Consider the following 26,933-nt stretch of genomic DNA (forward strand, 5'->3'; position numbering starts at 1 on the left):
TTTTTTTTTCTCTATCAAATGTGGTTTTTATTCAACTGACAAGAACTTTTCTACAGCTACACTCGTGGAACATCACATGGCAAAAAGAGGAGTTTTTTCCTCTAGACTTTTTCCCGTTTTTTTTTTTTACCTTATTAAAAATGAGATTGGTCCTAAAAATAGAGAAAGTTGAAGGCTGTTTTTTTTATCATTGTCAGTTTGCTGCTGCTGCTGCTAAATCACTTCAGTCATGTCTGACTCTGTGTGACCCCATAGACCGCAGCCCACCAGGCTCCCCCACCCCTGGGATTCTCCAGGCAAGAACACTGGAGTGGGTTGCCATTTCCTTCTCCAATGCATGAAAGTGAAAAGTGAAAGTGAAGTCGCTTAGTCGTGTCCGACTCTTCTCGACCCCATGGACTGCAGCCCACCAGGCTCCTCCATCCATGGGATTTTCCAGGCAAGAGTACCGGAGTGGGGTGCCATTGCCTTCTCCATCATTGTCAGTTTAAACTTGCCTAATTCAAGTGCTAAGTTTAAGGCAAGCTTCCTAGATTGATCATGACTACCTACTTTTCAAGAGTACCCAGTAGATTCCAAAATTGAATCTACTACTCTGTTTAAGTATGAGCTCTCTCATCTCCATGATCAGAAATAATGGCTTGTTTAATCTCTCACTTTTATAGTCCTTGAAATACATATGAGTGGTAACAAAACCAAAGAGCTGGTCAACTTCTCCCAAAATATACTTTAGTAAACCCAGAGAAAACTCTTTGGTGTAGAACGTGAAAAGGTCTAGGGATCCCCATGCCTGGTTAGGACCAGGCTAACCAGTCTATTACCTATAGAGGCTGCCTAGGATGGGGTGGCTGATGCTTAGGTCTGTAAATGCTGGGAAAGAAATAGAGAGAACTAAGTTTTGACTTCCTTAATGCCTTAGAGCCAGATTGGCACTTGTCACCACTCAATGACTTGTACTCATGTGACAGCCTTACCACTTCCTGTTTTGATCCAAAAAAAAAAAAAAAAAAGAACTCTAAGAGAGAAATGAGGCAACAAAACTGAAGAAGGCCCTGTATGTCCTTTTTTTCTCTTCCATTTATTCAACATACATTTCACATTATGTTGTTATGTTGCACCTATTATGTTTACAACTCTGTGTGTATGTTTGGAAGGACGGGATTCAAATAAATGTAATAAACAGATCTGCTTCCAGGGAAATGTTTAGATTGATGGGATTAGACATGGCAAGCAGCTGTTTAAAAGATATTATAGAGAAGATAGGGCACTGGGTCTTATGAGACAGAGCCAGGTTCAAATGCAGGCTTCACCAATGACTGTGGTTCAAACTTGAGCACCTACTTAAACACCTAAATTCAGTTTCCTCATCTGTAATTTTTGAGGATTGCTGAAAGAATTAGAGAATTTCCTAGCACAGTGCCTGGCAAACAGTAGGTGTTTAATAAGTGATAGCTCTTCTTACATGGGGAGACAAGGCACACACACACATCTGAGCAGTTGGATGTTTAAGAAATGGCAAACAATTGGCATAGACAAGAAAAATTGTTTAGTGTGGAGGAGGGAAATTACATTAGGCTGGAGCAGACAAAATAAGTCATTAATTTTTCTTAAGTCTTCCTTTTGAAACATTTCTCAGTTCTAATCTAATATGGATGCCAAATCTAAATGCGTAATTCACATGCACCATCACCCTGAAAGGTATAAATGGAGAGAGGAATTCATTGTTCTAGAAGAAAATTTCCTCTATTGGGTGAAAAATTCACAGCAGGCTTTGCTGATTCATATATACACATTTATGTGTGTGTGTGCATGAGTATGCTCTCACATGTGTGTGACAGATACGCTATATACATGAGAGATAAGTCATAAAAATTGTTTATATGCTCACAAACAAAGAATTATGATACAGTTCTAAAATTATAGAGATCCAGAATTCAAAGAGGATCTCTCAGTCCAAGCCATTCATCTTACTACAGAGGAAACAGACCCAAAGAGGTGAAATGACTTGTCCAAGGCCATATAACTAGGTAACTGTAAAGCCAGGACTTGAATCTTAAATCTTCTGTATTTCTGGCCCAATGCCCTTACCACTAACTCCTTTCTAGTCAAGGCTTAAGGAGCTATTCCATAATGCAACTGGACAGAGCCCCCTGGAGGTTTTAGTTCCAAGGAGTAAAGACTTCCCCCAAAGACTTACCAGTATTATGGACAGAGGTCAGATTTGAACTAAAACTCTATTAATGGAGTTCACAAAATAGTTAAATATACTTAAAACAGCCCTCATCTATTGAACACTTGCTATGTGCCAGGCGCTGTGCCAATTGCTTTATATATATATATTTCATGTATTAATTTACTTAACTTTTTATTTGTGAGACAGGCATCTAAGCTCTGTGCTAGGATCCAATAGTGAAAAGACGTACATGGTTCTTGGCCTCACAGAACCTCTAGCCTTCCATGTGTGCTGTGTTCTTAGTCTCTCAGTCGTGTCTGACTCTTTGCGACCTCGTAGACTGTAGCCTGCCAGGCTCCTCTGTCCATGGGGATTCTCCAGGCAAGAATACTGAAGTGGGTTGCCATACCCTCCTCCATGAGATCTTCCCAACCCAGGGACTGAACCTAGGTCTCCCGCATTGCAGGTGGATTCTTTACTGTCTAGCCTTCCATAGGTTTGTTTATTACATCTGTTTACAGGTGATTTAATGGGCCCAGAGAATAACAATGATGGCTACCAAACATTGACCACCTACCCCACACCAAACACTTTTCCAAGCAGTCTCTGAGTAAATCTGTACAACAACTCTGAAATAGGAAACAGGGCATAGAAAGCTGAAATGTCTGGTTCAGGGTCACACAGGTAGTAAGCAGTAGAACACGGACTGGAATCATGGTTTTCTGGTACCAGTGTCCATGATTTTAGCTACTACCTTACACTGACCAGTTGGATTCCAGTTATGCATGCTAAAAGGTGGTACAGATGACTTCAAAACTCTGCCAGTGAGACCTAGGATCCAAGAAGCATAAATTACTGTTTACAGACAAATTCTGTGTTTTTGGCAGTTGTATATAGATAATAATATTTGCTAGAGTGCTTATCATATGTCAAAGTACTGCGCCTGTATACCTGATATCCAAGTAAAACACAAGCATAATACTGGCCTGTAGTAGATCCTCAATATAGTAGACAAATGGTAAGCAGTAGGAATAAATAAGTAAGGCTGGAGTAAACCTAGAAATTATTAAGAAATAGAGGCTGCTGGTAGTTACGTGTTGGATATGCATTTGGACAAAGATATGTTTATATTTTTTCAAGGTTGTAGTTTCTTAATTTAAATATAGAGGTAACAAATCTCTATATAAACCTTCACTCACCTGTTAGAAAGAGGGCAATTTCTGCAGAATTACATATTAGTCATAAAATTTATTATGTTCTATACTTCATCCATCTGTTTAAGGCACCCTGTTGCAAGGCATGGACACACTACTTGAAAATAAAAACACAAACTTGAATGATTTTTGGTTTCACATAAATTCTATTAAAGAAAAACAAAACAGTGAAATCACAAAATTTCTCCATTCCCTTCCACCATATGGGTTTCTTTGAGGTTTAATAATATTATAAATAAAGCAGCCTCAAGATTAAATGCAAAACAGTGAACAATTTAGAAACATTTTGAAGAAGCAAGTATTATATCCCAGTGTTGCCAGACTTTCAACAAAAGTAAGATAGAAAACAGAGCGAGGACTCTCATTTGTTCTATCAAGAAAGCATAAATATTGGCTCCGTATTAAGCCAGCCTCTTGCAGCTGTACACCAGCTCTCCACTATTAAAAAGATTCTTAAATTCCCAGGGAAACAAAAATCAATTTCAACCCTATAAGTCTGTATATAAATCTATTGTGCTTTATTCCAAATATTTTCTCATCAAGGAGCTTGGAACACATTTTTTTTTTTCCTGAAAGAGAAAGTCTCCAGTTCACCCATTACACCATTATAAATATTTGAATGACTTCCAGTAACTTTGCTTAGAAAAATCTCAATGTCTGCATAACATGTTAATGACAGCTCAGCAGCAATGTCAATACATTTCATTTCCCGGCAAGACAATCATTCAAAGCAATAGATTGGAATTCTGATTGCCCTTTTCATGTATTATATTTCACTTTTGTCACAGCACATTGGATGGTTACTCTTGCCCTCTTGGCAAGATACTCATTTCTGAGCTTATATTTAAAATCTATTTTATCTGTTAAAGCTTAGAATGAGCTAAGTGATTACTATTCTAATCCTAAATCAATATGCGTAGTCAGGTCTTGAAAGAATTCCAATCACTGTAGTCCTCGTTTATATTATAGATGGATAATAATGGCATTGTGCTCATTCCTTGGGGCTCATTTTATGTGTTCTGTTTGTCAGAATTAAGGTTGCTGGTCTAGTGATTATGGTTCAAACAAAGAAACGGATGTGATGTTAATTTTTGGCAAAGTGAAATATATATATTTGCTAAAGTTTGGAGAAATAGAGTAGGATAGAGTTGTACTTCTCAGACTTTAGTGTGCATTAGAATTTCCTGCAGAGCTAGTTAAAACAGATTCCTGGGCCCCACAGCCAGTGATTGTCATGCAGGAAGTCTGTGTAGAGTTCGGGACTTTGATTTCCAACAAGTTCCCAGGCGATGCTGGTGTTGCCAGTTCAAGGATCACCTCTTGAGGAGCAGTGAAACAAAATGGAGTGGTCAACAACAATGGCTAAAATCTTGCCTTTGCCATTTACAGGCTTGTTGATTTGGGGTAATTTGCTTAACCTCTTTTTAAGCCTTAGTTCCCTTATCTGCTCAATGGGCTTTTTATAAGGATTAGATAATCCTTATTATTTTTCACTTGACAGTGCTGGATGGATACCTGGTGTGTGCGAAATACATTACAATCTTGGCCGTTAGAAATGACAAATTCTCCTTTTCTGGGATCTGTCTGGTTGAATATGTAGTTCTTCTATTCCCTATTCTAGTGTGTTTGACAAATTCTTTGTTAAGTATGTCTAGATTAGGAGTTATCAGATAGATGCATGAGCAATGATTCAGGATTTGAATTGCTCAGGTGGGACTTAAAACAGTTAAATATTTTGATCCCTGGGCCTTCCAACCAAATACCATGCTGAAACTTTCTCTGTCCTTTGAAATATTTTTCATTTAAATTGCTTTCTAGTCCACATCTCTACAGTTATATTTCCTTATGAATGATCTTTTAAAGAACAACATCAGTTTATTTTCAAAATCAAACTCAAATCTTTGGAGACTAATATCCATTCTCTCCATATTTCGCTACTAAGAAGCCTGGTGTTCTGCCAAGGCAACATATTAATAAATTTAAGCTTGAGATTTTCATTGTCATGTGAACGTTGAAATTGGCTCTCAATTACACAAAGCAGCCAATTCAACAGGATACATGTACTGGATTTACAACAAACGTGTCTGTGAAAAAATTAGTTTAAAATCCCTGATTTTGTGGTTTGCATTTAATTTGTTAAATAGGCATAATCCATCAGTCATAAGCATCTCAGCCAATTCAGGGTAATTTTGAGAAACATAGAATTTTACTTTAATCAAATGTTAACAAGTCAATTTGTCTTGCATTCAATCATTTATTGGTTTTTGCTTAATACTAAGTCCCATTTCAGTGGTAGGTGATGGTTTAGACTCTTGGGGAAAACACTTACCCCACGCTCCCAGAGTTTACAGTTTAGATAAAAGCACAGTTATTAGAACCCCATTTTAATAGACTGACAAATCTCCAGTCTTCACCAGTTAACAAGCTGTAGAAAGTTTCAGTCCATTATTTGTGTTTATACTTTGGCCACATGACGTGAAGAACTGACTCACTGGAAAAGACCCTGATGCTGGGAAAGATTGAAGGCAGGAGGAGAAGGGGATGACAGAGGATGAGATGGCTGAATGGCACCACTGACTCAATGGGCATGAGTTGGAGCATGCTCCAGGAGTTGGTGATGGACAGGGAGGCCTGGCGTGCTGCAATTCATGGGGTCGCAAAGAGTCGGACACGACTGAGTGACTGAACTGAACTGAACTCATGAATCTGTTAGCCATCATCCAAAGCTTCAAATACACCGGATGATGTCTTCTAGAAGGAGAGCACTTCCAGAGCTCCTAACCAAAGGACAACTTTACTTCCTATGATTTTTTTCTTTTTGTAAAATGAATGTAGAGGAAGCAAATCAAGTCAGCTTCGTAGCTTGTAACTGTTACACAAATTCTCTTGTAAGATGACATGATTGAAGACAAATGTGTGTGTGCACGAAGCCGCTTCAGTAGCGTCTGACTCTTTTCGACCCTAAGGATTGTAGCCTGCCAGTTTCCTCTGTTCATGGGATTCTCCAGGCAAGAATACTGAGGTGGGTTGCCATGCCGCCCTCCAGGGGATATTCCCAACCCAGGGATCAAACCCACATCTCTTATGTCTCCTGCACTGGCACACAGGTTCTTTACCACCATGGGCATCTGGGAAACCCTGAAGACAAATACTAGTCTGTATGTCAAACTTGATTTTTTGAGCTTTTCTAAAGATGCAGAGATTTACATTCAAATGACCTGTTATGCACCAAATGTTGTGACTCCACCCACAACCCCCAATCTTACCGAATTCATCTGTTAAGGCCTACCCTCCAGTGTGATGATATCTGGAGATGGAGCTTTGGGGAGGTAATCAGAGTTAGATGAGGTCATGAGGGTGGGGCCTTCATGATGTTATTAGTGTGCTTATAAGAAGAGACACCAGAGAGCTTGCTCTCTTTCTCCCCAATGTGAGGACACAGCAAGAAGGTGTCTGTCTATGAATCAGGAAGAAGCTCTCACCAGAAACATGGCTCCTTAGATCTTGGACTTCCCAGCCTCTAGAAGTGTGAGAATAAATATGTTTTTGTTTAAGTCACTCAGTCTATCTTACTTTGTTATGGCAGCCTGAATAGACTAAGACATGATTTAAGAAAGATGATTTGTTTTAATACAAAGGGATTAGTATTAATACGAGAAGGTGGAACACTTCAAACTTATCTCTTGTCATCCTCAAGCAGGGGCCTCAGTCTCAATCTGTCAGTCTGGCTCTTGGCCACTACCAGCACATGATTTGTTCTTTCTTGCCTCCGGTAGGCACTCTTTGTGCTGTTTTCTTTACCCCAAAGCTTCCACTTCTGGCTCAGAGGCTCATATCAAAGTAATCTTGATTAGGCCTAGTTATTTCCCAAATGATCTATCATTGCAAAGTTTGTTTCACAGTATACACTTATTTGCATTTCTCTACTGTGTCTTCATGTGGTTCGAGGATATAAAGTTTATTTCCTTAACAAGACCTTGAGCATCTCCAAGCCAAGCCTAGGGTCTAGACTTTTCCAATCTGTTGTGTTCTCTACTGGCCCTTGTAGAGTATTGTGCAAATAAAATGGGAATAAAACTTACCTAATGAAGATTAAACTAAATGCTGAGAGCCAACGAATGTTCTGAGCAAATGAATCAAGTAATGCAAGGAAGTACAATAAAAGCCTGGCTCCAAAGCCTATGGGTGGGGGTGCAAGAGGGTTGTTCTGGACAAATGAGTTTAATAGATGGCTGAGGATTTATCCTTTTAAATACCAAGAGTTTTAATTATCTTATATGGAAACATTTCCAGTATATTAATCTTCCCTGCCTTCTAAAATAATGCATTATAAACATTATCCAACTTGTAGTATTGTGCTATTACGCCGAGAAGCCCTCAGGCTCTTTGCAGAACTGTTTGTCTCTATTCTAAATGGCTGCGGATCACTGTTTTATTTTTTTTTATTGTTGCTTTGTTTTTTAGCTTTTTTGGGGTCCTCCCTTGTTGCTAGACTGTCAGTCTCACTGATGCCAGTGTGACTGATTATGCCATGTCTATTTCCTGCTCCTAATTTGCTGCTCCTCATCTGAAATGAGCTTGTAAATCAAATACTGGAGCTTGCTGTGGTTGTTGTCATGATTATTATTGTTAAAGATGTGTGTAATCTGAGAGCAAAGGGCTCTGTGTGATTGTTAAAGATGTGTGTAATCTGAGAGCAAAGGGCTCTGTGTGAGGGCTTGCCAGGGTCTCCAGGGCTAAACTGCACAAGAGACAAATACATATATGTTATGAACTCCTAGTTCAGCTGCTCTGAAGCCTTTTAAACTTAATTTCCATTTTTGCTTTTCTGGTCTGAAAGTCAAACTTTCTGGAAATTCATTTTTCAAATCAATTAGGAATTTAGCCATGAGTTTGGCAAGGAATCACTGAGTGCTTACAAAGTGTAACATACAGGCTGGGTGCTGTAAGCTGGGCATTTAAAATGGGTACTCTATTGTTCAGCTTACTCTCTGTTTTCTGAATTGTACTAGCACATAGTAGGTACTCAAGAAATATCTGTTCATCAATGAAATGAACTTTATTATCTGAGCAGATACAAGATATTGACACACATACTTACACAAACAAGCTTGCAATATAAGCTGTAGTAAGGATTAAAACAAAAATACAAAAAAGTATATACAAGGACTAAAAGATTATTTCCTGCTGGAAAATGCAGAAAGTCTTCATGGAAGAGGCAGTGGTTGTGACTGGGACTTGAAGGATGGGTCATATTTCAATTAGCAAGAAGTTAAAGAGACAAAAACACCAGAGACAAAGGCCAGATGCTAAGATGGGCAGGGCGTATTTGGGGGACAACTAGTACATTTTGACTGTAGTACATGGAAGGGAGTAGGGAGATCACATTATAACATTATATTGGGGTCACAGCATGGGTGGGCTTTGACTGTCAGGCTAAAGAGTCTGGATTTTGTTTATTAGGTGATGGGGAGGAACTGAGGGTTTTTGAGCTGAGAGATGACATGCTTTGAGCTGGGCTTTAGAAATCTTGGTAAATGTTGGAATTTAGGAGTTAAAGGGAAATAGGGCTGAGGTAATTCCAGGGGCACAAGTGGGAGACAAGATGGGCCTGAACTAGGATGTAGGCAGTGAGAACTGCAGAGAAGGAGTGATTGTCAGAGAAACTGCCGAGGTAGAATAAGAGGACGTGGCAACTTATTTTTGTTAGGAGCGATGGAGAAGGGCATGTTGGGTATAACCCCAAGTGATGAACTTTCCAAAACAAACTAGAAGAGTCCAAAAGAACAGGCTTAAAGAGATGGTGATGAGTTTGTCTTGGGACATGCTGAGGTGTGAGAGTCAATTGTTGATAGCTCTGCTGTGAAAAGCATGAATGGGAAACTGCCCTGAAAAACACCAAAAGGATAACAAACATAAAATTAGGGTTTACGTGAACTCAGCTCACAAAAAGGAGTTAAAAGGTCAACGTCCTATTTTTAGTTCTTTCTTGACATGACTGTATTAAAAAATACAGTAAAAAATGTAATAGTCATTCTTATTTTCAAGTGCACTTTGAGAAAACTTCTACTTGTTTTTCCTTGTCTTATCAAGAGTAATACTTATTAAGAGTAAGAGTATCAAGATTACTCTTGATAAGACTGGCACTATAATATTAGTGACTTCCCTGATGGCTCAGACGGTAAAGCATCTGCCTGCAATGCGGGAGACCCGGGTTCGATCCCTGCGTAGGGAAGATCCCCTGGAGAAGGAAATGGCAACCCACTCCAGTACTCTTGCCTGGAAAATTCCATGGACAGAGGAGCCTTGTAGGCTACAGTCCATGGGGTCGCAAAGAGTCAGACATAAAGAGTCGGCGCTATAATACTACCTGAGCATTATTGGAATTGCTCATGGATTAGTAGCAGCTCTCATCTGAAATAAGACAGCGAACAAGAAATATACTGAGAAAACTTCCCCCAAACAGCAGGTGGATTTGACTTCTACCATCAGAAACAAAGGTGTTTTCAGATTAGCAGGCAGCTTCCCTCCATGGAACAAGAACAAGTACAGAAGCTAGAATATTAACTTGGATTTTGTAGATTGGAAATATAGGATTCTGACCTGTAAACAAGAGGGAAAGTACATTCTAGGCAAAGAAAGCCATGTATACAAACCTAGCATGAGAGAATGATATGGCACCATCAGGGGATGGCAAGAAGCCATCTGGCTGGAGCATGTGTGTAGAGAATATGAGGGAGAGGCCACACAATCAGGGAACTAGACAGAGCTGCAGCTTGAGAGCTGGGCTGGGGCCAGGGAGTGTGGTGGGCTTCATATACAACACTGAATGAAGTTTGCACTTTATTAACAGTGGGAGCCATCCCAGGGGTCCACTGGGGAGGCACGACAATCAGATGGGTCCAAGCAAACTCTGGTGGCTCTAGTGGATGACTTAAGAATGGAGGAACAGAGGCAGAGACGAGGATGCTATGAGGTACTACAGAAAGCAATTGAGGATCTGAGTAAATGAGGTTATGAACTTAGTTTAGCCTATAATGGGCTTCCCTGATGGCTCAGATGGTAAAGAATCCACCTGCAATGCAGGAGATACAAGAGACACAGTTTTGATCCCTTGGTTGGGAAGATCCACTGGAGAAGGGCATGGTTACACACTCCAGTATTCTTGCCTGGAGAATTCCATGGACAGAGGGGCCTGGTAGGCCCTAGTCCATGGGGTCTCAAAGAGTCAGTAAGACTAAACGAATAACACTTACACTTCTTTCACTTTAGCCTATAGTAGATACTCAATGTGTGCTAGCTCATAGACTATTCAGGTTGACAGCAGCGTTTGACCAACCCATCAGAATTGGATGAGCCTCCTCGTGGATTCAAATCAGCCCTAGCAGTAGGTTGCTGGGCCAGATGCCCTGAAATGTGAAAGGTGTGTGAGTGTGTGTGTGTGTGTGTTAGTTGCTCAGTCATGTCCGATTCTTTGCAATCCCATGGACTATAGCTCACCAGGCTCCCCTGTCCATGGAATTCTTTTTTTTTTCAGCAATTAAGATATTTATTTCATTATAATAATACTAAGAAATATCATTGTAAGGTTGTGCATTTTTGTTTCATTCTTGTTCAGTGATATTGTTTTTTTTTTAAATTTAATTTTATTTAACTTTACAATATTGTATTGGTTTTGCCATATATCAAAATGAGTCTGCCACAGGTATACATGTGTTCCCCATCCTGAACCCTCCTCCCTCCTCCCTCCCCATACCATCCCTCTGGGTCATCCCAGTGCACCAGACTCAAGCATCAAGTGTCGTGCATCGAACCTGGACTGGTGACTCGTTTCATATATGATATTATACATATTTCAATGCCATTCTCCCAAATCATCCCACCCTCTCCCTCTCCCACAGAGTCCAAAAGACTGTTCATACATCAGTGTCTCTTTTGCTGTCTCGTATACAGGGTTATTGTTACCATCTTTCTAAATTCCATATGTATGCATTAGTATACTGTATTGGTGTTTTTCTTTCTGGCTTACTTCACTCTGTATAATAGGCTCCAGTTTCATCCACCTCATTAGAACTGATTCAAAGGTATTCTTTTTAATGGCTGAGTAATACTCCATTGTGTATATGTACCACAGCTTTCTTATCCATTCATCTGCTGATGGACATCTAGGTTGCTTCCATGTCCTGGCTATTATAAACAGTGCTGTGATGAACATTGGGGTACACGTGTCTCTTTCCCTTCTGGTTTCCTCAGTGTGTATGCCCAGCAGTGGGATTGCTGGATCATAAGGCAGTTCTAGTTCCAGTTTTTTAAGGAATCTCCACACTGTTTTCCATAGTGGCTGTACTAGTTTGCATTCCATCCATGGAATTCTTCAGGCAAGAATACTGGTAGCCATTCCCTTCTCAAGGGAATCTTCACAATGCAGGGATATAACCCTAGTCTACCTCATTGCAGGCAGATTCTTTAGCATCTGAGCCACCAGGGAAGCTGGAAGTGTGAAAGGTACTAGAAGATTAATAATGTAGCCAGAAGCCAAGTTTTATCTTTGGTTTGGGGCACATTTTAATGCAGAAGATACATGAAAGCGAAATACCACCAGCTTCTGGTTGATCTGCTTCCTTACAGCATACAGAGCACCCTGAGGCATAGTCATACTGGACAGGGACATGGCAAGTCCTTTGTAGCGGGGTGCAATGGAGTTTCTAAAAAGTTCAAGGGAAAACTGCAAGAGATCTCCGTTAAAGAGACTCTATTTGTTGTTTAAACATAGTGAATATGTACTGCCCTACAGGTCCATTCTGTCCAACACAGTAATCACTAGACATTAAGCATTTGAAATGTGACCAGAGTTCAAATTCAGATTGTCTGCGAGTATAAAATATACACCAGATTTCAAAGACTTAGTGTGAGAAAAATAATCTAAAATATTTCATGAATACTTTTTGTATTGGTTATATGTTATAATACTGTTAGATTTATTGGATTAAGCAAAATGTATTGTTAAAGTTTGAAATGAAGGTCTTTAGAAAATTTTAAATTATTTTATGTAGCCTATATTCTATTCTGTGGGGCAGGACTACTCTGATTTTTCTGAACTTTTTCCTTGTAGTGATGCTGTCAACATGTGTACTAGGAAGAAATTAAAAGTGTAATAAATAGGTTAATGTATTCATGTCTATTATCCAGAATTTTTTATCTGCCTTTCAATATTACTATGGAGATTAGCTCACCTGTGCACAGAGTCGGACATGACTAAAGTGACTTAGCAGCAGCAAGCTTGTTTTAATGTTAATGGCCACGGTGTTCCGTACAGTTTTCAGAATATAAAAATTATACATATATATATTTGAAACAGCTCATTTTTGGGGGTTATTAATAATCAAGAAAATATAAGGAAGGGAAAAGGTCCCATGTTAATAACTTTCATATCAGGGCAAGCTGTATTTTGACATGTTTGAATGGACTCAATATTTCTAAAGAAGTTGTTTGTTGTTCAGTTGCTAAGTCGTATCCGACTCTTTGCCACCCCATGGACTGCAGCATGCTAGGCTTCCCTGTCCTTCACTATTTCCTGGACTTTGCTCAAATTCATGTCCATTGAATCAGCGAGGCCATCCAACCATCTCATCCTCTGCTGCCCCCTTCTCCTCTTGCCCTCAATCTTTCCCAGCATCAGGGTCTTTTCCAATGAGTTGGGCTCTTCACTTCAGGTGGCTAAAGTATTAGAGCTTCAGCTTCAGCATCAGTCCTTCCAATGAATATTCAGGATCAACTTCCTTTAGAATTGACTGGTTTGATCTTTCTGCAGTCCAAGGGACTCTCGAGTCTTCTCCAGCACCACAATTCAAAAGCATCAGTTCTTCAGTGCTCAGTCTTCGTTATGGTCCAGTTGTCCCATCTGTACGTGACTACTGGAAAAACCATAGGTTTGACCATACAGACTTCTTTTGGCAAAGTGATGTCTCTGCTTTTTAATACGCTGTCTAGGTTTGTCATAGCTTTCCTTCCAAGGAGTAAACACCTTTTCATTTCATGACTGAAGTCCACAACAGCAATGATTTTGGAGCCCGAGAAAATAAAATCTCTCACTGTTTCCACTTTCCCCCCTTCTCTAAAGAAGAGATTATTGCAAAATACCCATCTCCTGCAAAGCTTGGAGCCAATATCTCTTCCATTAGAATATCAAGTAACAATTGGGAATTCTCAAACCAGAGTACTTGAAGAATCATCTTGCTTTCACATTGGTAAACACCAAGTAACTGTTCAGAAAAAGCATACCTGGATTCAACTGCAAGGCTTCCAATTCTTTTCTTTTTTCCCTGTGGGTTAGTGGAAAATGTAACATTTCAGTGTCATACTGATCTTTAGCTTAATTTCCCCTAATTTTGCAGAACCATCCTGCTTCACACCCTTATGATTCTATGAATTTGGTGTGTGTTAGCATTTAACAGAATGTGAAATAATCTCAAGGATTCTCCACCAAATGGAACTGATTATGCAATGAAAATAAACTTGAGAAAGGTTCTGAGACATTACGTATTTTACTATGTTTCTGTAAGGCTCTTTGCACGTAGAAAGCAAATAAGTTTGTTTTTTAAATAAAAATGGCCTCAAAAAAAAAAAAAAAAAGCAAAATCTTATTCACTGTCTTTGAAGTGTGAGAAAAACATTTTTTTTTTCATATGTTAAATAATGACTATGAAATTCAAAGGGGAGAATTACAACCTGAGTGGTGCCTGCCAATGGATGGTCTGCTGTGCTTCAAAGCAGTTGGGAGCACTAATTATGTACACAGACACTCTGATGGTGCTCAGTAGATACTGAACCTTTTGGACAGAACAGGCAGTTCTTAAATACCTGTCACCAACGTTACGTGGCAGAGCAAGATGGAACTGAAAGATTCTTATGTCAAGTCTTTAATACTGGTACAACAAAGATGACTTCATCTGTGCAGTTAGTGTACAAGCTGTTCCCACTCATCTCATAGCTCCGTGAGGAGAAACTTATTTTGACTTTGACTTGCCCTATTTTTCATGCATACTGAATGTTGCAACCTTATGTCAACTAAAATTTCTTGGCCTAATAATTATAGCCAGCATTGAAAAACTCTTCCCTCAATTACTCGTGCAAACAAAATGAGGGGAAAATAAATTAAACACAGCCTTCTCATCCTCCTGTTACCGCCCCTTCTTCACCTCACAAGCTGTGGTCAAAATGTTTCAGCACCTTTTTCATCTGTAAAATCAAACTCTTTTTCTGCTTAGTAATTAAATTTTTACAGAGCTTTGTTTTACTACTATTATATTTTCATTGCTTTATTGCCCTGTTTGGGCAGTGTATTTCCTAAATTTTTAAATAATTTTTTTTTTCTTGTTTTTGGCTGCCCACGTGGCTTGTGGGATCTCAGCTCCCTGACCAGGGATTGAATGTTGACTCACGGCAGTGAAAGCACTGAATCCTAAACACTGCACAGCCAGGGAACTCCCTAAATTCTTTGACTTAAAGGAGAGAAACTCTATGAAATTATTTTTTTTTCCCATTCAGATTCTAACGTCTAAAGGGAGAAGTTTGAAGAGAGGCATGGACTTCTAGAAATATATGGCTATTATGAGGCTTGTGTATATGAGAAACGAATTTTGACTTGATAGCTCATATACAAGAAAATTTTCAAATACGAACATATTATGCCCCAGAGAAATCAGGAAGCAGATTTGTGGCTTAATTTTGACTCAGCAGTGAGCTAAATAAACAGACTCACTGCTCTTTCCATCAAAATCTGAGAAGAAATATCCAAAACCCTTTCAAACTTACCATTCTTCCATATCTTGCTAGTGATAAGCCCTAGGAGTCTGGGGACTGTCAGCAAAGTTACTTCAAGTGGTGCCAATTTCTCCCAAGACTTAAAGGATCCATATTCATTATTCCAGAGTGAAAAATGGATGTAGAATAAGGACAATATGTTGGGAAATGCTCCCTTTGAAAGTATCAGTAAAAAGTTACATATGCTATGGTTTGTAGGTGGCACTCTCACCCAATGCCATGTTCCATTTTAATTTGGGGAGAATATGTTACCAAAAATTTTACTCTCACTTAAAAATGCATTTCCATTTAATTCCACATCTGATTTATAAAAAATGAGGGGGGAAAAGATTTTTTCCTTTTAGTGTTGGAATGATATATGTAGTTTTATTCTCATGTCATTCTACTTTTCAAAAGAGCAAATGTGCTAATAGAGACAAAAGAAGACCAGCTGTAGAGATGATGGAAGAAGCCCAAATGCTCACTATGTACTAATACAGTTATTAGCTTTGAATCAAATTTACTTTATCCATCTAAAAGAGGATCTGATTTAGGGAATGATTTCACTAAAGACTTTTTTTTATTTTTTTTAGCATTTAGCCTGGTAGCCTGGAAGTAACAGAGTCAACGTGCTAATACTAACCTTTTTTTTTTTTTTCCTTAGCACTTTCTAGTCTTCAGGCCATAAATTACAGAGTTAGACCAGGGCCAGGCTGACTTATTTTGGCAGATGAGGCATATGAAGCATTTCCTTTGAAGAAAACTTAGGGCACTGGATTAGATCACCATGTGATGGGTACACAATTGATTAGAAATGCTGCTCAAGGTGGTATCAGTAGGTACCTCTGTAAGTTAACCAGAGACACCTACAGTTTATGCAGGTTCTCTCTTAGGATCTTTAATTTTGTTCCTAAACATTTATTTTTAAAAATTATTTATTTATTTATTTTTATTTAATTTTTGGTTGCCCTGGGTCTTGGTTGCTGCACACAGGCTTTCTCTAGTTGTGGTGAGTGGGGGTTACTCTCTGGTTGTGGTGCGCAGGCTTCTCATTGCAGCGGCTTCTCTTGTAGCAGAGTACAGGCTCTAGGGGCAGGGACTTGAGTAGTTGCAGCTCTGGGCTCAAGAGCACAAGCTCAATATTTGTGATGCATGGGCTCTGTTGCTCTGTGGCTTGTGGGTACTTCCTGGACCAGGGATCAAATCTGTGTCCCCTGCATTGGCAGGAAGATTCTTATCCATTGCCCCACCAGGGAAGTCCTTTCCTAAACATTTTAGAACTGATATGGATGAATGTTAACTACACCAAGATGAATATAGGAAAAAACAGGGTATATTTTGGAGAAGAGAATCAATAATGTTCTTGGCATATTAGGTAAATAGTTAGAATTAAAAGAGGAAAAGTTCATTGAGGACAATGTTGGGAGGAAAGAGGATCCCATTCATTCAAAAAAATTATTGAATGCCTATGATGTACTAAGCACTGTTCTAAGTGGTAGCTGAATTTCCAGGAGCCCACAGAATAATTAAACATTAGGGTCTAAAGTTGACACATGGTGCTTCCCATGGGCCGCTGGTGGTAAAGAACCTGCCTGCCAATGCAGAAGACATAAGAGACATGGGTTTGATTCCAGGTTTGAGACCTGGGAAGATCCCCTCAGGGAGGAAATGACAACCCACTCCAGTATTCTTGCCTGGAGAATCCCAAGGACAGAGGAGCCTTGTGGGTTACAGCAGGGTCACAAAGAGTTGGAAATGACTGAAGCGACTTAGCATGCACACAAAGTTGACACATTGAATTGCCACTTGCGTTTGTGGAGGATTAACAGGGACCACATGTACCCTTCCTTCTTAAACAACTGAAAAACTGGTCAAAATCTATGAAGCTGGTTTTCGGACATTGGAAAACAGGCAATTCAAGGCAGAGAAATCTCTGCCAAAAAGGAGGAAGAAAGCCTAAGATGAGCCTGATGAATGTTTCAGTTTACTGCCTGGGGAGTTCCCAGGTCCTGCACAGAGAAGGGGATCCCAGCAGGCTGGGTGATCTTCCTGAGCTGTGGGACAGAGTTCAGGGATGCTCAGGCAGATAGATTTCACAGGGCATAGAACATGAGAGAAGGAAGCTGCAATGAGAAAGAGTTCCCAATATCTTCAGAGGTTCTCCCCGAGTCTTCAGTTAAATAATAATTCACAAATTTCACAATTTTCAGGAAACTAGCAACACTGGAGAAGAAACCATAGCAAAGGAGATGGTGGCTAAGTTCCCAGAGCACACACAGATCTGGGAATAGTTTGTTCCTGCCAGCTAGAATAGAAAGACTTCCAAACATACAAGGAACTGAGGGAGACTTCAGAAGCATATTGCCTCAACAGAAGGGCCAAATTAACCCTAAAGGCTGTTCTGCGCCCACCAAACAAACCTGAAGAGCAACTCTTGAAAATATCAAACTCTTCCCAAGTAATTTAATTGCATCTTATTGGAAAGTACAAAAATATTTAAAGGATTACAAACGTATCCAATACTCTCCAAAAATTAAGCTTGCAAAGTCTGACATTAAAAATTACCAGACGTGCAATGAAACAGGAATATAAGATTCAGTATGAGGAAAAAAATCAATAGAAACAGACTTAGAAATGATATAGATGGTGGAAATAGTAAAATACATAAAACAGCTACTATAAATATATCCCATGTGTTCAAGGAGTTGGAAGGAAAGCATGAGCATGACAAGAAGTGTAAAAGACCCAACTCAAACATCTACAGTTGAAAAGCAAACTGGATGGGACACAGATTAATAGCAGATTTGACATGGCAAGAAAAGATCAGTGAATTTGAAGACTGCAATAGAAACTACCCAAAATGAAACACAGAGATTTAAAGACTGGAGAACATGAATAGACCATCAGAGAGCCTTGGGACAGCATCCAGCAGCCTATCATATGTGTACTTGGAGTTCCAGAAGGTAAGGAGAGGCAGGTGAAGACAGACCAAATATTTAAAAGAAACAATGGCTGAAATTTTCCATGTTTGATAAAATTTGAAGCATGGCTTGGAAAAAGATCCAGGGGATCTTTTTTTTTTTTTAAACCATAGTTAGTTTTTTAAAAATTATTTTCTGGCTGTGCTGGGTCTTCGTTGCTGTGAGGGCTTTTCTCTAGTGGCAGCAAGTGGGGGCTACCCTTTGTTGTGGAGCACGGGCTCTAGGGCACACAGGCTCTAGTAGTTGCAGCATGTGGGCTCAGTAGTTGTGGCTCCCTGAACTAGAGCACAGGCTCAACAGTTGTGGTGCTGGGCTTAGTTGCTCTGCAGCATGTGGGATCTTCTGGGACCAGGGATGGAACCTACATCTCCTCCATTGGCAGGCAGATTCTTTTCCACTGAGCCACCAGGGAAGCCATCAGCGGCTCTTTAAAATTATTTTTATTATACAAAGCACTATCTCAGAAGCCCCTTCAGGTAGAATGCTCTCCCTCTGTTTCTCCATCTTCTCTGCTTAGCACAGAATTTTTTTGTTAACTATAAATCAATTTATTTTAATTGGAGGCTAATTACTTTACAATATTGTAGCGGTTTTGCCATACATTGACACGAATCTGCCACAGGTGTACATGTGTTCCCCATCCTGAACCCACCTCCCACCTCCCTCCCCATCCTATCCCTCTGGGTCATTCCAGTGCACCAGCCCCAAGCACCCTGTCTCATGCATCGAACCTGGACTGGTGATCTGTTTCACATACAACAATATACATGTTTCAATGCCATTCTCCCAAATCATCCCACCCTTGCCCTCTCCCACAGAGTCCAAAAGACTGTTCTATACATCTGTGTCTTTTTTTCTGTCTCACATATAGGGTTGTCGTTACCATCTTTCTAAATTCCATATATATGTGTTAGTATACTGTATTGGTGTTTTTCTTTCTGGCTTACTTCACTCTGTATAATAGGCTCCAGTTTCATCTACCTCATAAGAACTGATTCAAATGTATTATTTCTAATGGATGAGTAATATTCTATTGTGTATATGTACCACAACATTTTTATTCATTTGTCTGCTGATGGACATCTAGGTTGCTTCCACGTCATGGCTATTATGAACAGTGCTGCGATGAACATTGGGGTACACATGTCTCTTTCAATTCTGGTTTTCTTGGTGTGTATGCCCAGTAGTGGGATTGCTGGGTCATATGGCAGTTCTATTTCCAGTTTTTTTTAAGGTATCTCCAAACTGTTCTTCATAGTGGCTATACTAGTTTGCGTTTCCACCAACAGTGTAAGAGGGTTCACTTTTCTTCACACCCTCTCCAGCATTTATTGCTTGTAGACTTTTAGATAGCAGCCATTCTGACTGGTGTGAAATGGTACCTCATTGTGGTTTTGGTTTGCATTTCTCTGATAATGAGTGATGTTGAGCATCTTTTCATGTGTTTGTTAGCCATCTGTATGTCTTCTTTGGAGAAATGTCTGTTTAGTTATTTGGCCCATTTTTTTGATTGGGTCATTTATTTTTCTGGAATTGAGCTGCAGGAGTTGCTTGTATATTTTTGAGATTACTTTTTTGTCAGTTGCTTCGTTTTCTATTATTTTCTCCCATTCTGAAGGCTGTCTTTTCACCTTGCTTATAGTTTCCTTTTTTGTGCAGAAGCTTTTAATTTTAATTAGGTCCCATTTGTTTATTTTTGCTTTTATTTTCATTACTCTGGGAGGTGGGTCATAGAGGATCCTGCTGTAATTTATGTTTGAGAGTGTTTTGCCTATGTTTTCCTCAAGGATTTTAATAGTTTCTGGTCTTACATTTAGATCTTTAATCCATTTTGAGTTTATTTTTGTGTAGGGTGTTAGAAAGTGTTCTAGTTTCATTCTTTTACAAGTGGTTGACCAGTTTTCCCAGCACCACTTGTTCAAGAGATTGTCTTTTCTCCATTGTATATTCTTGCCTTCTTTGTCAAAGACAAGGTGTCCATAGGTGCGTGGATTTATCTCTGGGCTTTCTATTTTGTTCCATTGATCTATATTTCTGTCTTTGTGCCAGTACCATACTGTCTTGATGACTATGGCTTTGTAGTAGAGCCTGAAGTCAGGCAGGTTGATTCCTCCAGTTCCATTCTTCTTTCTCAAGATTGCTTTGGCTATTCGAGGTTTTTTGGTATTTCCATACAAATTGTGAAATTATTTGTTCTAGTTCTGTGAAAAATACCGTTGGTAGCTTGATAGGCATAGAAGACGATGGCACCCCACTCCAGTACTCTTGCCTGGAAAATCCCAAGGACGGAGGGGCCTGGTGGGCTGCAGTCCATGGGGTCACTAGGAGTCAGACACGACTGAGCGATTGCACTTTATTTTTTCACTTTCATGCATTGGAGAAGGAAATGGCAACCCACTCCAGTGTTCTTGCCTGGAGAATCCCAGGGATGGGAGAGCCTGGTGGGTTGCCGTCGATGGGGTCACACAGAGTCGGACATGACTGAAGCGACGCAGCAGCAGGAGCAGCTTGATAGGGATTGAACTGAATCTATAGATTGCTTTGGGTAGTATACTCATTTTCACTATATTGATTCTTCCAATCCATGAACAGGGTATATTTCTCCATCTATTTGTGTCTTCTTTGATTTCTTTCACCAGTGTTTTATAGTTTTCTATATATAGGTCTTTTGTTTCTTTAGGTAGATATATTCCTGAGTATTTTATTCTTTTCGTTGCAATGGTGAATGGAATTGTTTCCTTAATTTCTCTTTCTGTTTTCTCATTGTTAGTGTATAGGAATGCGAGGGATTTCTGTGTGTTAATTTTATATCCTGCAACTTTACTATATTCATTGATTAGCTCTAGTAATTTTCTGGTGGAATCTTTAGGGTTTTCTATGTAGAGGATCATGTCATCTGCAAACAGTGAGAGTTTTACTTCTTCTTTTCCAATCTGGATTCCTTTTATTTCTTTTTCTTCTCTGATTGCTGTGGCCAAAACTTCCAAACTATGTTGAATAGTAGTGGTGAGAGTGGGCACCCTTGTCTTGTTCCTGACTTTAGGGGAAATGCTTTCAATTTTTCACCATTGAGGATAATGGGTTTGCTGTGGGTTTGTCATATATAGCTTTTATTATGTTGAGGTATGTTTCTTCTATTACTGCTTTCTGGAGGGTTTTTTTTTTTGTTGTTGTTAATCATAAATGGATGTTGAATTTTGTCAAAGGCTTTCTCTGCATCTATTGAGATAATCGTATGGTTTTTATCTTTCAATTTGTTGATGTGGTATTTTACATTGATTGATTTGTGGACATTGAAGAACCCTTGCATCCCTGGGATAAAGCCTACTTGGGCATGATGTATGATCTTTTTAATATATTGTTGGATTCTGTGTGCTAGGATTTTGTAAAGGATTTTTGCATCTATGTTCATCAGTGATATTGGCCTGTAGTTTTCTTTTTTTGTGGCATCTTTGTCAGGTTTTGGTATTAGGGTGATGGTGGCCTCATAGAATGAGTTTGGAAGTTTACCTTCCTCTGCAATTTTCTGGAAGAATGTGAGTAGGATAGGTGTTAGCCCTTCTCTAAATTTTTGGTAGAATTCAGCTGTGAAGCCATCTGGTCCTGGGCTTTTGATAGCTGGAAGATTTCTGATTACAGTTTCAATTTCTGTGCTTGTAATGGGTCTGTTAAGATTTTCTATTTCTTCCTGGTTCAGCTTTGGAAAGTTATACTTTTCTAAGAATTTGTCCATTACTTCCAAGTTGTCCATTTTATTGGCATATAGTTGCTGATAGTAGTTTCTTATGATCCTTTGTATTTCTGTGTTGTCTGTTGTGGTCTCTCCATTTTCATTTCTAATTTTGATTTTGATTCTTCTCCCTTTGTTTCTTGATGAGTCTGGCTAATGGTTTGTCAATTTTATTTATCTTCTCAAAGAACCAGCTTTTGGCTTTGGTGATTTTTGCTATGGTCTCTTTTGTTTCTTTCGCATTTATTTCTGCCCTAATTTTTAAGATTTCTTTCCTTCTATTAACCCTGGGGTTCTTCATTTCTTCCTTTTCTAGTTGCTTTAGGTTTAGAGTTAAGTTATTTATTTGATTTTTTTCTTATTTCCTGAGGTAAGCTTGTATTGCTATGAACCTTCCCCTTAGCACTGCTTTTACTGAGTCCCATAGGTTTTGGGTTGTAGTGTTTTCATTTTTATTCATTTCTATGCAGATTTTGATTTCTTTTTTGATTTCTTGTATGATTTGTTGGTTATTCAGCAGCGTGTTGTTCAGCCTCCATATGTTGGTATTTTTAATAGTTTTTCTCCTGTAATTGACATCTAATCTTATTGCATTGTGGTCAGAAAAGATGCTTGGAATGATTTCAATTTTTTTGAATTTACTAAGGCTAGATTTATGGCCCAGGATGTGATCTATCCTGGAGAAGTTTCCCTGTGCACTTGAGAATAAGGTGAAATTCATCATTTTGGGGTGAAATGTCCTATAGATATCAATTAGGTCTAACTGGTCTATTGTATCATTTAAAGTTTGTGTTTCCTTGTTAATTTTCTGTTTAGTTGATCTATCCATAGATGTGAGTGAGGTATTAAAGTTCCCACTATTATTGTGTTACTGTTAATTTCCCCTTTCATACTTGTTAGCATTTGTCTTACATATTGCAGTGTTCCTATATTGGGTGCATATATATTTATAATTGTTATATCTTCTTCTTGGATTGATCCTTTGATCATTATGTAGGGTCCTTCTTTGTCTCCTTTCACAGACTTTAGTTTAAAGTCTATTTTATCTGATATGAGTATTGCTACTCTTGCTTTCTTTTGGTCTCTATTTACATGGAATAACTTATTCCAGCCCTTCACTTTCAGTTTGTATGTGTCCCTTGTTTTGAGATGGATCTCTTGTAGACAGCATATATAGGGGTCTTGTTTTTGTATCCATCAGCCAGTCTTTGTCTTTTGGTTGGGGCATTCAATCCATTTACATTTAAGGTAATTACGGATAAGTATGATCCCGTTGCCATTTACTTTATTGTTTTGGGTTCAAGTTTATACTCCCTTTCTATGTTTCCTGTCTAGAGAAGATCCTTTAGCATTTGTTGGAGAGCTGGTTTGGTGGTGCTGAATTCTCTCAGCTTTTGCTTGTCTGTAAAGCTTTTGATTTCTCCTTCATATTTGAGTGAGATCCTTGCTGGGTACAGTAATCTGGGCTGTAGGTTTTAAACTTTCATCACTTTAAGTATGTCCTGCCTGGCCTGAAGAGTTTCTATTGAAAGATCAGCTGTTATCCTATGGGAATCCCTTTGTGTGTTATTTATTGTTTTTCCCTTGCTGCTTTTAGTATTTGTTCTTTGTGTTTGATCTTTGTTAATTTGATTAATATGTGTCTTGGGGTGATTCGCCTTGGGTTTATCCTGTTTGGGACTCTCTGGGTTTCTTGGACTTGGGTGGCTATTTCCTTCCCCATTGTAGGGAATTTTTCAACTATTATCTCCTCAAGTATTTTCTCATGGTCTTTCTTTTTGTCTTCTTCTTCTGGGACTCCTATGATTTGAATGTTGGGGCGTTTGACATTGTCCCAGAGGTCTCTGAGGTTGTCCTCATTTCTTTTAATTCTTTTTTCTTTTTTCCTCTCTGTTTCATTTATTTCTACCATCCTATCTTCTACCTCACTTATCTTATCTTCTGCCTCCGTTATTCTACTGTTGGTTCCCTCCAGAGTGTTTTAACCTCATTTATTGCACTATTCATTATTGATTGACTCTTTTTTATTTCTTCTAGGTCCTTGTTAAACATTTCTTGCATCTTCTCAATCCTTGTCTTCAGGCTATTTATCTGTAACTCCATTTTGTTTTCAAGATTTTGGATCATTTTCACTATCATTATTTGGAATTCTTTATCAGGTATATTCCTTATCTCTTCCTCTTTTGTTTGGTTTGGTGAACAATTATCCTGTTCCTTTACCTGCTGAGTATTTCTCTGCCTTTTCATCTTGTTTAGATTGCTGTATTTGGGGTGGCTTTTCCATATTCTGGCAGTTTGTGGTTCCTCTTTATTGTGGAGTTTCCTTGCTGTGGGTGTGGTTGGACAGGTGGCATGTCAAGGTTTCCTGGTTAGGGAAGCTTGTATCGGTGTTCTGGTGGGTGGAGCTGGATTTCTTCTCTCTGGAGTACAACGCAGTGTCCAGTAGTGTGTTCTGAGATGCCAATGGGTTTGGTGTGACTTTGGGAGCCTGTATATTGAAACTCAGGGCTATGTTCCTGTGTTGCTGGAGAATTTGTATGGTATGTCTTGCTCTGGAACTTGCTGGCCCTTGGGTGGTGCTTGGTTTCAGTGTAGGTATGGAGGCTTTTGATGAGCTCCTATCGATAATGTTCCCTGGAGTCAGGAGTTCTTTGGTGTTCTCAGGATTTGGACTTAAGCCTCCTGCCTCTGGTTTTTGGTCTAATTCTTATAGTAGCCTCAAGACTTCTCCATCTACACAGCATCAATGATAAAACATCTAGGTTAATGATGAAAAGTTTCTCCACAGTGAGGGACTGTGGAGAGGGACACAGAGTTACATGGAGAAGAAAAGAGGGAGGAGGAAGATAGAGGTGACCAGGAAGAGAAGAGGGGGAATCAAAAGGGGGGAGAGTAAGCTAGCCAGTTATCTCTTCCCTATGTGCTCTCCACAGTCTGGATCCCTCAGAGATGTTCATGGAGTTACACAGAGAAGAGAAGAGGGAGGAAGGAGACAGAGGTGGCCAGGAGGATAAAAGGGGGAATCAAAAGGAAAGAGATCCAGACAGTAATCAGTTCCCTAAGTGTTCTTCACAGCCAAGAATACACAAAGAGATTCACAGAGTTGGGTAGAGAAGAGAAGAGGGAGGGAGGAGACAGAGGCAACCTGGCGGAGAAAAAGGAGAGTCAAAAGGGGGAGAGAGCAATCAAGCCAGTAATCTCACTCCCAAGTAAAAATGGGTACTGAAGATTGGGTTCTTAAAGGTACAAAATTGATAACAAATGCCAAAAAGCAAAGATTAAAAATCTAGAGTAGAGGCTAGACTCTCAAAAATACAATATTAAAAAAACAAAACAAAGTAACAAAAATTATAAAATATATATATATGAAGTTTGCTTTAAAAATAGCATCTTTTTTTTGCAAGGTAAAAATAGGTTATAAAAATGAAAATTAAATGAGTAATAGAGGACTTAAAAGTAAAAAACAAAATTTAAAAAAATTTAAAAAATGATAATAGTAAAAATATATCTAGGACTTTCTCTGGAGCTATTGTAGACAATGTGGGGTCAGTTCATTTTCAGATAGTTCCTTGATCCAGCTTATACTTCTCAAGATCTATAGGCCCCTTCCTATGTAGTCGGTGCTAACTACAGGGTTTTAATCTATTGCACCTGTCACTTCCAAAATGGTTCCCTCTATTTTAGCTTCTTCTGTTTGCTGGTCTCTTCAGTGTCTGCCCTGACGCAAGGGGGCGGTGGTGGTCACTTTTTTAGGCTCACTTGTTCAGTCGTGCTGTGGGGAGGGAGAAATACTGCAAACAAATATCACTGGCATGTGTGGGGAGTGCTCGCAGTTTATGGCCACACTGGGTTTGCCCCCTGCTCACAGCATGTGTGCTTTCCCAGTCTACACTGCTCAGGCTCTACGTTGCTCTGCCGAGAACTGTCTGAGGCAAGCTCTGGGTTGCGTGCACTTCCCAGGTCTAAGCTGCTCAGGTTCAGGTTCTTGGGTACTCCACAAAGGCACAGACTTGGTTGGGCCTGTGTTTTGTGCCCTTCCCAGGTCTGAGAAGCTCAGGTGACCAGGTTGCTTGGTGAGCGCAGGCGCCCCCAGCTGGAGGCTGCATCTTATCGCCTCCCCTGTCCCAGCCACTCGTTTTTCTGGGTGTACAACCAGCGCGCATTCTCAGGTGTGCCATGTGTCTTTCTGGGGAGCTGATCTCTGGCTGCGACCCTCCTGGCGGATGTCAACCATCCAGAATCCCAGGAAGTCTTGGTTAGCAACGAAGCCTGCTTGCAGTTGGTAGAGGATGCCTTTCTGGGGCCGCGATTGCCCGGTTTCCAACTCTGGCTGCCCTTACCTGCCTGTCTCTGGCGGGGGATGGGCCGGTCCGCAGCCACTAGCTCTGCTCAGTCCTTTGTTCTGTGAGCGGGCTTGGCAGTGTCTTAGGTTAGGGCTTTTCATGGGATAGCTATCCCACAGTCTGGGTTGCTATCTCGTTAGTTCCCTCAGATTGCCCTCAGGGCATTCAGACCCGGTCCTTACCCTAAGCAATGCAGCCCCTGCCTCCCTGTCCAGCCCCTGCTTGCTAGTGGCGGATGTAAGCGTCTGGGCTGCTTCTCTGCTGGGAGTTGCTGTTAGGCACATAATCTGTGGGTTTTATTTATTTATTTATTTTTTCTCCCAGTTATGTTGCCCTCTGAAATTCCAAGGCTCACCACAGACCCATCAGTGAGAGTGTTTCCTGGTGTTTGGAAACTTCTCTCTTTTTAAGACTCCCTTCCCATGACAGATCTCCTCCCCTGCCTCTTTTGTCTCTCTTTTTATCTTTTATCTTTTGTCCTACGTCCTTTCGAAGACAATGGGCTGCCTTTCTGTGTGCCTGATGTCCTCTGCCAGCATTCAGAACTTGTGTTGTGGAATTTGCTCAGCGTTCAAATGTTCTTTCGATGAATTTGTGGAGGAGAAAGTGGTCTCCCTGTCCTATTCCTCCACCATCTTAGGACCGCCCCCCAGCACAGACTTTTAAGATCCAGCTCAAATCCCACAGTCT

The 26,933-nt window shown here is 39.8% G+C and overlaps 1 long non-coding RNA gene across 1 annotated transcript; it reads right to left on the minus strand.

Annotated features, from left to right (window-relative positions):
- LOC133247807 (uncharacterized) lies at nt 1-25,277 on the minus strand. The gene is made up of 2 exons (XR_009736505.1): nt 13,669-25,277; nt 1-3,004 (listed from the first exon to the last, which is right to left on the minus strand). It is a non-coding gene; the product is annotated as an uncharacterized LOC133247807 (long non-coding RNA).
- Between the last annotated feature and the right edge of the window lie 1,656 nt (nt 25,278-26,933).

The sequence above is a fragment of the Bos javanicus genome, chromosome 5 (assembly GCF_032452875.1).
Source record: "Bos javanicus breed banteng chromosome 5, ARS-OSU_banteng_1.0, whole genome shotgun sequence".
In the NCBI taxonomy this organism is placed as follows: Eukaryota; Metazoa; Chordata; class Mammalia; order Artiodactyla; family Bovidae; genus Bos; species Bos javanicus.